This window comes from Phasianus colchicus, chromosome 12 (assembly GCF_987193195.1).
Source record: "Phasianus colchicus chromosome 12, bPhaCol1.hap1.1, whole genome shotgun sequence".
Taxonomy (NCBI): Eukaryota; Metazoa; Chordata; class Aves; order Galliformes; family Phasianidae; genus Phasianus; species Phasianus colchicus.
In genome coordinates, this window is record NC_143447.1 from 3,182,139 (window position 1) to 3,194,642 (window position 12,504).

The following is a 12,504-nucleotide window of genomic DNA, read 5'->3' on the forward strand; positions in this document are numbered from 1 at the left end:
ATTATTAATAGAAACAATGCAAGCAGCACTGGCAGGGATAGAGTTGTTCTATCACCAAAAACACTGCAAAAAGAAAATAATACAAAGCAGAAAGTTGTGGTCGAGCAGAACAGGGATATTATCAAACGTAAAAAATATTTCTGAGCTCTGTGATCAAACTGGAAGGCAGGCTTAGGGCCGGAACGAAAGGAATCACATTATGACCTGCTTGCACAGCCTGACAGCACAGCCTCGTGTGGAATGCACCAAGGCTTTTCCTTTCCATTATGCTTAGGTGCTGCGGTGGCAGCTCATTTTTCCTCCTTTTCATAAATGAAAATGTAAATGACCAGCAGTGAGGAAAGTCAAACTCTTGCAGGAGGGCTGCTCCCATGTTTTAGCAGGGCGCTAGGCATTGTGATTTGTCTGTTTGCCTGTTCTCGTTATCTTTTTAATGTTAATGTTAAAGACTTATGGAGACCATATTAAAAGAACCTGGTGTAGAATGACTATTTGAATGGAGCTGAAATGTACCTTTGAGAATAGCACGTTTTGCTTTGCTTCTGCCTATGAGCTGAGAAAGATGTTGTAATGCCAGTGCTGAGGTTTGCTGAAAAAATCTTTCCTGTTCCTAGTTCTCTGTTTCTTCTCCCATCTTTTGGCCTTTTGAACAACAGCACAAAGAGACCTAGGGGCCACAGTCACAGGGTCCCAAGCAGCAGCACTTACCAGCTATAAATGACCATGCAATACAGCTGCTCCAGCTTTCAGGCTGCTTCTCCAGTGAGTTCTGCCTGTGGGCTCACAAGCTGCTTAAAGGGTACAGCCCCAGTACAGCCACTGGGAGCCTGACAGTGATTAGGTATGCTCCGCTTAAAAGGGAGGTGCAGGGAGGAGGGAGAAGCACAGCTGTATTTTTATACCCTTCCTTATTGAGTTCAAAATGGAACCCGAGACCTTTGGGCAGGATTTTGCTTTGCTGATTTCATTTTGGCTCCTGCTTGTTGTTGGTGGTTTTTCTTTGTTTTGTTTCTTCTATTAGAAATTCAGTTCTTGTCTCGCCTGCTTTCTCCTGGAAAATTTTGTGGATGGATGGTGAACTAATAGGTTTAGGATATCAGAGGAGCCAATAGATTGAAAGAGTTCTGCAAATCACAAATAAACCTTTTTATCTAAAAAGAGGCATTTGCTGAAAGGGTACCACAAAGATGAATTCACTAACCTAACAAATGTTCAGGCCAGCCTTTGCATAGCAGGAGGTGCCAAATGCTTAGGAAATTTGCTTCACAGCCCACCTAAAAATGCTGAGGCAAGTGCAAAACCCATACACACACTTACATGCACACACAGAGAATAGTTTTTACAAGAAGCAAGCAGCTTTCCTGTGAATTCCTCTGTTCTTTATACTGGTTTTGGACAGACAGCGCCTGATTCCACCACTGCATCGCTGGCTAAGAGCATCTGATAACCAGCCTCCTAGGTATTGAAGCCAGAAATGATGACTGAAATCACTTATGCCACGTTCACCTCTTTATACACAGACACGCATGTATATATGTTGCTTATGCCACTTTCCGTTGTCACCACGCTGCTACAGCAGTGCTGGCAATGGAACTCCATTACCACTTGTGTCCTTCAGCCCCTAAACCTTCTCATGGTGATGGGAAATAAGTATGAAAGAGTAAATAATTTCTACCTGATTCTGAAGGCTCAGGCAAACCTGCCACCTTTGAGTTTCCTGAGCAGCCATTTCCATGAGCGGAGCATGCAGATGAGGGAAGCTGCTTCCTTTCAAAGCCTAAAACCTGATCAGCTCTAAGGGAAAGTAAAAATACCACCAGCCCAGAAGTGGCCCAGTCGCCAGCTGTGAGTGACAAGATTGATCCGTCTCTTATTTCTTCCTGCTTTCTTCATAAAGATCTATCTGCAGACCAGCTCCTGCCCAGAACCAAGGTGAACACCTGCAGGTTGGAATTCTTTCTGAGCTTCACAGAAGTGACAATGCTCACTGCAGAGCCAAAGCCTTTCCGGGCTCTGTGATTAAGGGATGCTGTACCCCAACGGTACTCAGGCACAAGCATCTGTACAGAAAATTCATTAAGCCAATTGTAAAACTGAAACTCAATATCATGGAAATCTGTGCAGACCTAAAGTTGAGAATGATCCCCAATGCTCTCCTGAATCAGGGCCAGGATAAGCAAAGAGCAGAGGAAAGGGAATTATTTCAGCTTTGTTCCCTTCTGGATGCTCCATATGCTACAGCCAGCTGTTCTGGGTTTGTTCATACTCACCACAGCGGGCACGCGTGACAGAATCTTACCTCCCTTCAGTGTGACTCAATCATATTGGGTCTCAAATGGTTTGCCCAAACCTCTGATGCAGTTTGTGTTCCCCCTCCCTGACTATATTTTCCCTTGTCTAAGTCTAATGGCTTTAACGATGCACATCCTGAGAAGAAGAGAAAGGTTAGGTGGCTGTTCTCTCAGTCCATTCAGAGTATCTTCCCTTCCCTACTGCTCATTTACCATCTTATAACCATCTCAGCAAGCAGAGGGAATATGTCTCACTAAAAAGACATGCAAAACTGTTTTGAGGGCTGATGCCACAGCAGAGTCCCTTAAAGAAAAAAACATTTTCCCTTTAGAAGACTGCAGCAAAGCCCACCAGGCTATGCTGGCTCCACCAGCTCCACTGCTCACATCACATAAACTGCATGTGCAGTGCTGGAGCTGCGGGAAGGCAGCTGCCAGAAACCACAGCAGCTCCATCTCTCCCCATGTCCTGAAAGGGCGTAAGGCAGGATTCCTGCAGCACATCCTTGGGTTCAGAGACTCAGTGATCACAGAGCCTGACAAGCTGTACTGCCACCCAGTCAGCTCTGGCCCCACCACCCACACGAGGTCCCTGTCCCCTTTGAGTCTTCTGGCTGCCAGCTCCCTGCAGGATCCCCTGGGAACAGAGCCCTGAGCATGGTGATAATCCAGCATAAGCTGTTCACAGAGAGCACTGCACAGCATAGGGCCAAATCCCCAACTCTTGATTCAGGAGGATCTTCGGCACACAAGAGACAGCAGCCTGCACATCCCAGAATCAGACCTCATTTATTCTCTGCCCCCCTAAGCTGCTGGGCAAAGTCTTTGGGATTTAGCATTATCATGCTTAACAAAAGTTGCAGCGATGCTTGCCCATAGCAGGTCTGAAATGTTACGACAAGAAGATTTGGCTGTTCTCCTGCTGCTGTCCCTAACCATCACATCTCCCAAAGACCTGCAGCCTTCTCTGAGCTTTTCTTTTCTTATTACTTTCAGCCATTCAAACAGCAGAAATCCTTCCCCGTAATTTTTTTCCAGCAGATTTCTTTTCCACTGGCTCAGAGTGGTTCCTCCCACCGTTCCCTCACATCTTGTCTCTCAGCTTTAATCAAACTCACTTCCATATCTCCTATTTGATTAACAAAGTGCTGTCTGGCCCTCGGCCACCCTCCGAGCTGGCACGAGCAGGTGCAGCTCTGACAAAATGGCATCAATCTGTGTGCACCCTGAATTGGACTCGTCTCTCTGACAGAGGCCGCTTGCTCCCAACTATTTCTGAAAGTACAGTCTCATGGCTTGTGCATGTGACCAACACAGGAGAATTTGAGTCAGTTCTTGCCTCTCTAATGCACTCCTAGAATCACCCGATGCATAAGACACCTCATCCTACGTTTCTCCTACCTCTCTGACACTTAAACGTAGTCCTTTCAGTTTGGATGTCAGCACTGTAGGTCAGAGAAAGCGATGAGCCTGCTGAGTGCTGCTGTGCTATCAGAACCCATATTGACTTTTCTCACTGCTACCAAAGTGCTCTGCTGTTCAGGTGTTCTCTTGACTGTTGTCCCATTGCAAGGCTCTCCCACTCAGAGTTCCCTTCAGCAAAAAAAAAAAAAAAACACCATTAAACATGGTGACACAGCCTGTCAAACATATAACCAATGTCTGTTTCTGCACTGATGCTGCTGTAACACTACACAGGTGGTGAAGGCTACCTACACCTGGCATCTATGATCACACTACTGCATGTAACTTTAGCCCCGTGTGAAGGCGAAAAAGAAACCAGTTCTCTTTCTTAGCCTTACTGTTCCCGGGCTTTTGCAGAAATGCCCATCTGCAGATCCAGCCTCAGCACACTCTCCAAGTCCTAAAGCATGGGCAGATGCAAACTGGAGCCTTTTTAAAAGAAATATTTGTGCCAGGAGTATTGAAAACATTTCTAAGCTACAGGCAATATCGTGCTGACTCACACTTCCATTGAAACCCAGTTTTCTGATGCATCAGTAGAAGCTGCCCAGTGACCCCCAGCTCTTTGATTTACTGGGTTTGCTTTAAAAGTGAAACCTTGTGATTTAGACACCAGCGAGACGAGAGCAGTGGAACTCCTTGCTTCAGGGTGCTGGATGCTATCAATTCTCCTAAGCGAAAGAAGTGACTGCACAAATTCAAGGAAGGAAACTCCAAAGCTATGGAATATAATGAAATTACTCTTGACTAAGGAAGTAAAAAACCTTTGGAGGTGGAGAGCACACACGAAGGAGGTGCCACAACATGCTTGCCTTGCATCTGCCTTCTTCCTTAGGCATCCACCATTTATCACTGAGGGAGAAAGAATACTTGGCCAGATATACACTTATCTCACACAGTACAGCTGCTCTCACACAGCTAACTCAAACAAGGCACAAACTCACCTGCATCTCTAAACTACTCACACTACTGCCTGTTGTATCTTTCAGCCATCGCACCGCACCAAGAACTGCAACCAAGAGCCACGGGGTCACAGTGAACCATTTGACTCTTAGCACATACCAAAAAGGGCTCCTATCTATGGAGTCCTTCATTCACCTCCATTTCCTTAAATACCCAAGAGAGTACAGGAGGACAGCCATCCCAAACTCCTTTATGAACCAGTGAGAGAGGGCCTGGCCAGAAGGTGGTTGGCCATATAAGGGCCCCAGGTCTTGTTCTCCCCCAGTGCAGTCACTGTGTGCTGATCGACTGTGACCCCATCACCAGCACACACAGCTCTGCTCACAGCTTATTTGTATTCCTCAGCATGGACAGGATCGGCCTAAACTTCTGCAATGTACACATGCAGAGAACAATCTGCACCTCATCGTTCAGTACAAGATGAATGCACTTCCAGAGCCTAAGTCTTGCATGGAAAACATATGGAAGAATCAGAGGATGGTGTCTCTGTGAGCGCTATGAGAACATGTGTTCTATCACTTTCCTGTGTCCCCTGTCACTGTGGATACATCCTCTCAGAGCAGCTCCTGCATTCGCCCACAGATGACCGGAGTCTCACTGCAATGGCAGAGAGAAGTGTGCAGGAGGAGGCCTCCTAAGGTCACAGTAGAGAGAACATCCACAGCTGCCCCAGCAGCTGTCAGGCTCTGCCACAAAGCCTTTGCTGAGGAGGTCTCTATGAAAAGAAAGGGAATGACTGAGCATAGGGACTGCATATGGGCAACACGCACTGAACTCCTCTGACCTATGTACTGAGCAGCACATCTGCTCTATCTCTGCATGCAGAACTGCACACTGTCCCCTTCAGACGAAGCTCAGCCTCGTGCTGCAAAAACAAAGAGAGGTGCTCAAGGCCAAAGCTTCTCCTTTATTCCTCAACAGCTCTGATACACCAAACATACCTCAGCATCTGGCTGGGCAGCCTGGCTTGGGCTGTTCCTCGCTTGCCAAGGAGACTGATTGACAGATTAGATCAGACACACCAATGATGGGCTGGGACATCTTGAAGCTCCATTTCAGGCTGCCTGCCATTGCTGTTTGCAGCATTAATCTCCAGTGACAGAGGGCCCCCCAATATGCATAAACCAGCTGTGCTGCACTGCCAGTAGGACAATGTGTCTTATGTGCTAAGGGAACAGGAAGGGCTTATAAGAGGCTTCTGTGTATTCTAGGGCAAAATATCCCAGTAAGAAACCTGCCACTGATGTGGAAAAGGCTGAAATTGCTCGTAGAAAGTTCAAAGTAGAATAGAGAAGCCCTAGGGTGGGGAAGGGAGAACTGAAGCCTCCCTCAAGATGGCCTATATGTAACCATCACAAAGCTTCCTATCAGGTAGGAGATTTATAAAGCATTTTCCCACCACTAGGAGATCTCTAAATTCTGCAGAATGAATGCCAAAAAGCAGTGACAACATTAAGCCTTGATCGGGAAGGGTCACCTCCTGCACTGGCTGCATCGTGTCTGCAGCCATCCATCAGCCCTGCTGTTTGCTTGCTGGCTAAGGGGACAGCCCTGCTTCCACCTCTCCTCCCGCATTCCAGAGTGACCTCTGCCTGATCTCCACTTGAAATGCTCCGTCTGCAGCCACCCTCTCTTCCCTGGTGGCACATATCCCCACTGCTCCTGCCACAAAGCTATGAATCATGATAGAATAATAAGCCCGTTTATGAGCTGCACACAAGCCCAAAGGACCGAAGAGCGGAATAAATCGCTACAAAGCTCTCTAAGCCGATTTATTCATTCAACAGGTTTATGCTTTCACTCCAGCCTCCTCTAACTGGTGTCCAAACAACGTGCAGTGCAACAGGACAAACAGCAACCTTCCTTCAAGAGGTTCGTTACTTTTCTCTTTTCAAGATCAAGAGATGATCTGACTTGTAAAGGCTCTGAGTCCCAGCGTGACAGCTGAACGCATCACTGCTCTCCCCGAGTCTCAGGCTTGCAGTAAGGCCTGCAGCAGTGTGCAGTATGTCAATGAGCTGCTAACAGAGGTGGACGGCACACAGCTCCACCAGGGAGAGATACTGCCTAACCCCCAGGGTCCTCTTGTCCTCAGAATGGTGGACAAGGATTTAGTAATGGGCCTCTCTAGAGGTAGGAAGACTTTCACAGTTGAACACAGCTGTGTACTGACTGGTACAATCAGTATCAATAAATAAAAGGAGCTTTGCCCTTCACAACACTCTGTGCAGTTATCTGTTCTTCCAGATACCGCCGCAGCCATATGGTAGCTCAGAATCACTCCTCTTATCTCACAAAGAGGAAAATGAGGCAAGGCAGGCTGCAAACACTTTCCGAAGTTTGCCCTTCGGGGTAGAAGCATCCCACCATCGCAGTGGCCATCACAGAGGCTTCCTGATGTCCTAGTCAGGGCAACAGAATTGCAGGAGCACAAAGCCAGCTCCCTGTATGCATCACAGCCTCTGCCCCCACCATTAACTTGGACATGAGAGTGGACACCCTAAAGGAGCACATCAGCCCAGCAATGAGCTTTTGATGGCTGATGGTTGTGTATGCCCTTCTTTCCCACCCCCCAGACCTCGAGAAGAAGTGATGTGCCGCCTTCTTGGAGCCTCAAGAAAGGGGGGAGGTTGAGGCTGGGTATTAGGAAAAGGTTCTCCAGTGAGGGGGTGGTTGGGCATGGAGCAGGCTCCCCAGGGAAGGTGTCATGGCACCAAGCCTGTCAGAGTCCGAGAAGTGCTTGGACAATGATCTCAATTTGGAGCTGTTCTATGTGGATCTAGGGGTTGGACTTGATCCCTGCGGGTACCTCCCAGCTCCAGCTGGTCTATGATTCCATGGTATTTTTCCAGGCCTGTTATAAGGTTTACCCATTGCCAGGCTTTTTAAGATGCTAGTAGGAAAGTTTTATTTCTTTAGTTTTTTCAACTTCCTCACATCTCATGTGCAGAGAATTTGGAAAACATTCCGTTATTCAGGATTTCCCATGTGAGCAGTCCCCCCAAGAAATTGTACTCAAGCCTTTACGGCCACTCTAATAGAAAGTGTGACCTAGTCAAACACACATGACCTAGCAACTAGAGATGCTGGATCTGTCACTATCTGAACTATCTGCCTGGTTTGGGTGACAAGATTTGCTCATCTGTAAGAAGTAGGTAGCAATTACCCCTTAAATGTTCATCTGTTACTTGGATTACAGCTATGACACCCATGGGGGTCATATCTGAGGCATGCAGGTAGAGGTGGAATTTTTAGGACAAAAAATAGCCCTCTATACTAATTCAACAACACAACCCACTGGAACACTCATGCTGGGACACAGGAGAGGGACAGGGTCCCATGACAGCATACACTGCTCTCCCAGAGCCCCTCTGTACTGCTAGGTGCTACACAAATGCAAAAGTTTGTCTTATAGATGCTTTGGGTAGGAAATATGAAGGAGAAGGAAACAGCTTAAAGAAAGAGACACAAAAAACATCTATTAGCAAGTATCTTATTTAGTGACTCTGTAAATTGAAGGCACTATGGATGAGACATCAAGAGATCTCTCACAGGCCTTTACTGTTATTGTTTCATAGGGGCATCACAGTGAGAAGGAAGTCTTAAGGATGGTAAGTTGAGTTCTTGATTCATTAGTCCCTATAAAATCCCCAAAGCAGTACAGCGAGACAGAAAGCAGCAAATCAAACTGCAAGCAGCATCCCTCTAATCTGGGTTGGGGTTTACCCTTTGGGAGGCAGTTGACTACTTTCACTGATGTACTCTGCACCAAATCCACGAGATTTTCTGAAATCTTGCTGCAGAACAGTTGGCTTTCCAACTGCGTTGCCCTCATGCTGAGAGTATCCCCAATTTATCTCCGTGGGGATGAAAGGAACTGGGAGGAAGGCATTCAGTTTGTGCTGAAATTAATCCCTCTTTGCTTTCAGAACAGCCCAGGAATCACTCAGCTGCATTTTCGTTCATGGCTAAATGCTGGTGGAGGGTGTAATATGTGGCTTAAAGGAACAGCTTGCTGTGAACACACAAACCGCCAGGCTCACGTTGCCTTTCTTTTGCAACATGACTCAAAGACACTGGGCTTTGAAGGGCTTTTACAAACTCCTTTCCTTTAGATAATTAAAAGCTGATTATTTTCGCAACACAAGATGGAATCACGTTTACTGCCTGATGGAGCTAGAGCAGGGGAGGAGAGGCACACATCACAACTAGAGGATGAACAGCCTGCAAAAACTGTGGAGGAGGAACAGAAATTGCAAAGGAAAGAGATGCTGCAAGTGAATGGAGGAGCTATTCTGTGCCTGCAGGGGTGTAAATTTCTGCAAAGTGCTTGCTTCAAGATCAGGGCTGAGGTCCATTTAGCAGAGCAGTGGGGGAGAATCCAAGAACCAAATTAGTAAGGACAATGAATTCCTCTGTGCCCTCGGTGCAGGCTTGACTCAGCACCCATTGCAGTCATTGGAAATCTTTCAAATGACTGTAATGACCCTTAAAGATTGCCAGCCAGGCTTGGATTGAGAACCATTAGGAGGAGCCATCCAGGACTGAACAAAAGATGAACTTCACAAAAGTATCCCACATGAACTGAAACCTCTTCAGCTCAGTGGGGAACAGGCCAAAGCCTTCTGCTGGAGTGCAGGTGAAGCTGCCAGGCAAGATACAATGCAGTTTGAAAAAAGAAAGCTGACTTCATCAAATACATGACTGGTCATGTGTCTGCAGGAAGAATAACACCATGATACCACCCGTGCCAACACGTGGTCCAATGTGCTCTGCATTTAGTCAAAGGCAGCATAGGCAGAAGCAGGTGCCCTCATGAGCCTTGGGTGAGAACACTCAGTGCAGACCACCACTGGCAGCAGGGCTGCTCCACGGCCAGGCGCAGGACTGCAGGCAGCCCCAGCAGGGCTCCTCCTGCCAACCTGCAAGGGCTGCAGCCAGAGCTCTGGGAGAGCACCCAGTGCTTCATGCCAAGGATGTGAACTCACAGCATGTCAGTGTGATGTATCATGGGCCATGAGCTCACGTCTGCCCCGTGCTGCAACCCAGCCAGGAACGTGTCTGCTCAGCACCATGCTATGTGGACTTGCCAATGCCTGCGCAGCTCAGAAAACAGGCAATTTAAATTTGTCCCTTGTTTGTCTTCAAGAACGGCAGCCTCAGAGTGATCACACTGCATTTACAGAAAGGTTGTTTCTTTTTTTTTTTTTAATGAAATAAAACTGAATAGCTGCTCCAACAGTGATTTCAACAGCAGGCAGGAAGTTTGGTGCATTGAAGAATCCTTTGAAATTAAGAATCAAGAGCCTACATCATCACGAGCACTTTGGGACACTTTTCCTAAGAGTTCACAAAGTGCTTTTGAACAAGGGACTCAGCCTCCTGAAGGCATTTTGCTGCCAGAGAGGTGCCACTGTGGCTTGCACAGCCAGGTGGCTTCAAACTGGTTCCAAATCACAGTAACGCAGAGACTAATCCAACATTTCATCGCATTCAGTATCAACTGTTTTTGTCCTCATTTTCACAGGCAGAATAACCACTTAAATTCAGTTTCACATCAATAAATTGCCAAGATAATAGGACAGATGAAAAGAAGAAGGGCTGACTAAAAGCAAAACGTAATAAAAAGGTGCTTGACTGCGCAAGTCAGTACTGGCCTCAGTGTCAGCAGCACAATTAGTCCTCCCCTTGCAGGCCGCATGGTTTGGTGTTGCATTTGACAGACAAATCAATCCTCCCCTTCTTCTAAGCGCTGTCTAATGAATAAATCAGCAAGGTCACTGGTGCTGCCGCTTCGCCCTTTCCCTGCCTGCCAGCTGGAGCTGGACCTGCTGCCTGGCTCCATCTGCCGTGCTTCCTACTGGATCCAAGTGTCCTGGGGAGAGACACTGTGTGGTTAAAACATAAGACTGGGCAACAAAATTCTTTGGGCTTACACCCGTGTCATCTCAGGCAAGTCATATCAAGCCTTTAGACCAAACTGTGCACTCATAGAATTATTAAGGTTAGAAAATACCTGTAAGACCATCTTGTCCAATCCTGCACCAGTACTGCTCACTGAACCACATCCCTAACATCTATGTGTTTTTTGAGTAGCTCCAGAGGAAGTGAGCCCACTGCCTCCCTGGGCACACAGATGTGGATTGGGAGCTCGCTCACACTGGCCAATCGACCTCAGCCAAAGGTGAAGGAGCATTTGCTGCCATCAGTCCTTTCCCTGACAGTCACCTCCAGCCATACCCCTCCTGCCTGCCCACAGCCTCCTGCACAGCAGGCCTACAGCTTTGCTGGAGAGTCCCAAATTAATGTGCTACTGCACTATCAACCAACTGTTATAATGATCTGGCCTTGCGCATGCAAGGGGGCCCTGAGCTAATTAACGCAACAAAGCAGTAATTTACTCAGCACCAAGAATGTATGAAGTGTTTTCAAAATAGGAAGACAAAACCGCTGTCCTCAAGTACTCAGTCTAAATGGAGAGGAGAGGGAGATGGGAAAACAAGCACAGAGGGGTTGGTTGAGAATGGTGACATGTTTGAGACTGCGACAGGAACCTTGCTGTAAACCTGTTGTCAAACTGCCACCCTGCCCTGCAGGAAGTCTGACCGTGCTTTTCCTCCTCTCCCTAGTCCCCAGGCAATGTAAAGGCTGTCCCTCACTTGTCTCTTGTGACTAGAGCCTTCAGCTTTTGGAGTGATTCTGACTGGACTAACTGGCAAATGCTTTTCTCAAGGCTATTCCTATGGAAGATTTGCTCTAGAACTCCATGTAAGGCCTCACATCCCATCTCCACATTGCTGAGCTCCCCTGAAATCCCAGAGCAGCAAACACTTTTTGTAAGCCCACAGAAAGTACTTCCCTCAGTCCAAGCCAAAGCCCAGCATAAGGAGTAAATGCAAAGAGGAGCCATAGAAGTGACTGGGAGAAGAAATGCCCTCTCAAAGCAAGAGGCCGCCAAGCAGGCAGAGGTGTGTACTGAACTGCTGTGATGACACATTGCTTACAAGGCCTAAAAAAATCCACTGAGAAGAGCCTACCCCCCCGACCACGGCCTCCTGTTAGAATGGCATGGAGCTCCTGAGCCCTAGGCTGCAGTCACACACAGGAGAAACATGACTGCAATGCAATGGGGGCTACTACAGGAGCAGTGGTAGCTCATTCAGCCACAGGAGGAACACTTCCTTGGAGTGCAGCTCACCTAGCACACTGCCACCTGAGCCCAGGAGCTGGAAGGATAGCTGCTGCCCACCGAGTGGCTGTTGGCCACCAGAGCAAGGATGGGCTCAGCCATCGAATCTGCTGAAGAGAATCCCTGTACAATAATGAGAGATGACTAACTGTTAGGCCATTGGTGCAGATATTAATTACAAATACAGCTTTCTGCCATGCAGGCTGTGACAGGCATCCTCGTAATCCTATGAACAACGAGTTCAACTGCCTCCTTCCATCAAATTGATGAGATGAGAAGCAGGCAGTCCTCTGGGCTGGCGTGAATCACTGAAACAGCCACCTCGAGGGGGGGATGCAACTGTGTGGTGACAGCACCTAATCTGTTCAGGCAGGAATGAGGGTGGCTATACCCAGCCTAAAACAGAAGAGAGAAGAGAAACAAGGCAATGAGCACCAAAATTCCTCCCTGCTACTAGTTTCCTAAAATCACAGGGGAGGAATGAGATGCAGATGTCTCATTATTAGCCCAGCAATGGGCCCTGATTCACCGTGACCCTCTCAAGTGAGTCCAATGCCTAAGGCACCTTAGGGACTTACATCCATCATAAAAATATCC

General features: G+C 47.5%; 1 protein-coding gene across 1 annotated transcript in view; it reads right to left on the reverse strand.

The window, feature by feature from the left end:
- The window catches only part of HMG20A (high mobility group 20A), a 168,868-nt gene that overhangs the window by 62,569 nt on the left and 93,795 nt on the right, over positions 1-12,504 (reverse strand). Inside the window, exon 13 of the transcript XR_016470259.1 lies at positions 3,693-3,884. The gene's annotated coding sequence lies outside the window, so the exon portion shown is untranslated. The remainder of the gene's footprint in view (positions 1-3,692; positions 3,885-12,504) is intronic.